This window comes from Dipodomys merriami, unplaced genomic scaffold (genome assembly GCF_024711535.1).
Source record: "Dipodomys merriami isolate MVZ:Mamm:240054 unplaced genomic scaffold, mDipMer1.0.p SCAF_154, whole genome shotgun sequence".
In the NCBI taxonomy this organism is placed as follows: domain Eukaryota; kingdom Metazoa; phylum Chordata; class Mammalia; order Rodentia; family Heteromyidae; genus Dipodomys; species Dipodomys merriami.
This window is the reverse complement of record NW_027202871.1, coordinates 2,213,241-2,215,150: the sequence shown is the minus strand read 5'-3', so window position 1 is coordinate 2,215,150 and position 1,910 is coordinate 2,213,241. Positions and strand designations below refer to the sequence as shown.

Genomic DNA, 1,910 nt, shown 5'->3' with positions numbered 1-1,910 from the left:
TAAAATTTCCCGGGAGATATGGCCCTGCCTTTTCACTCTGTCCTGGTTTCCATTCGCACCATCTTCATTCTCCCATACTCTGAAGGCTTCCTGTGTTGAGATGAGAGTGGATCAAGGCCAGTTGGGGTGGCCTGGAAGCCTGTGGTCTCTACATCAATGAAGAGAAGACAGGGTCACCCCTGTGGTGACATGTCTGCTTTGTGAGACAGGTGCACGCTGAGTTAAAGACCAACCAATGCCACCCATGTGGTATTTCCAGGCTATATTTGCTGGCCAAGAGCAGGAGGGACTGCTTAGAAATAGAACAGGGAGCCATCCCGTTTGCCCACGATGGCACCCGACATGTGGAGGAGAGGATCAGGTTTGGTCTGGAGGTCATGCTTGCAAAGATCCTCTAAGGTGAGCACGGTGCACCCAGCAGCTGCTCAGTGATGAAATCTGGAAGATGGAAAATTCCAGAGAAAGGAGAGTAGGTTGATGTGTGGCATCAAGAAGTCTCTGCATGAATGGACAGCGGTGCCTTTCGCCAGGGTCAGCCGGCCGGGCCAATCGACATGACGTGTTCTGGGGATGAGGGGAAACGAGTCTGGAGATCGCCTGGTCCGATGGGGCCCAATGCAGTCACAGAGGCCCTCACACGTGGGAAAGGTGTCCACGAGAGACCCATGTCCTTACTCACAATGAGAAATAGCAGCTGGCCGATGCACCTTTAAAGAAAGGGGGCTGTGGAGGTGGCTCAGGCAGAATGTTTGTCCAACAGGCACAAGACCCCAGCTTCCATCCTCAGCACCACAAAAACAAACAAATAATTAAAACAAATGAAGATAAAGTAAGTCAAAAGCAACAAGGGAACTTTCTGGAAACTCGCAATGAGAAGGTTTTCCATTGGGGCCTCCAGGGAGTACACAACCCTGCCAACACTGGGGGCGTCAGCATTCCAGAAATTCCTTTTTTGTGGGGTTGAACTCGGGGCACTCGACGCCTGAACTTCCTTTGCCCCCTCCCCTCTAATCAGTTACTTTTGAGAAAGGATCTGGCTTGACATGCAGATCTCACCCTGATCTCCTCCCACTTGCGCTTCCCTGTGTCTCCAGAGATGGCAGGCAAGCAGCACAGCCCCTCCCCCCCCCATGCTGCCTCTGTAGCTGGGATCATTAAGGTCAAACCACCCCTCCCAGCCACTGGCTGAGAGACCATCTTTGGAAACTTTATCCCCAGAACCTTACCCTGCGATCCTCCCCCCACCCCACTCGGCCTCCCCTCGTAAGTCGTTATGATTACAAGCTCAAGTCACCATTCCCAGCTCACACCACATACTCGTGACATCTGGAACTAAAAACCTCAATTAATTTGCAGTGTTTCAAACCATCACGTTTGTGATAATTTCTTACAGCAGGAACAGGAAGCTAGTAAAGTACCAGAAAAAAAAATTACCTTTGATGTATACTTAAAGATGTTTGTGAGGCACACTAGAAGTGTAGGCAAGAAGGGTATTGTGACAAAACCTCAGAAAGTGCTGGGGACAGAGGAGGAAGAGTGAAGGTGGGTATCCTTGGTGCTCCTCCCCGGTGCTCCTCCTGGATACTCCTCCTGGGTGGTCCTCCTGGGTGCTCTCAGCCAGCCCAGTCCCCGGGAGGGTGCTGTCTAGGGAATGTGTGACAAAATAATAAAGCTCACTGGAGAGCAAGGAACAGCCTCACAGTGCCAGGAGGGAAGACAGGGTCCTGCAGGGAGCACCAGCACCACGCAGGCTGAGGCCCAGGCAGGTGGTGAGGCCAGCTGGCCAGGTGGTAGTTGCGCAGAGTTGATCCGGGAGACCACCACGTGGTGTTGTGGATGGCCGTGGTGGTGGGTGCGGCCAGGGAGGGAGCGAGGGCTCCCATCCTCCTGGGGTGTCTACAGATGCCTGG

The 1,910-nt window shown here is 53.0% G+C and overlaps 1 long non-coding RNA gene across 1 annotated transcript; it reads right to left on the bottom strand.

Moving 5' to 3' along the window:
• Window positions 1-265: 265 nt before the first annotated feature.
• LOC138827327 (uncharacterized) lies at window positions 266-1,590 on the bottom strand. The gene is made up of 3 exons (XR_011372038.1): window positions 1,435-1,590; window positions 680-782; window positions 266-564 (listed from the first exon to the last, which is right to left on the bottom strand). It is a non-coding gene; the product is annotated as an uncharacterized lncRNA (long non-coding RNA).
• Window positions 1,591-1,910: the final 320 nt, after the last annotated feature.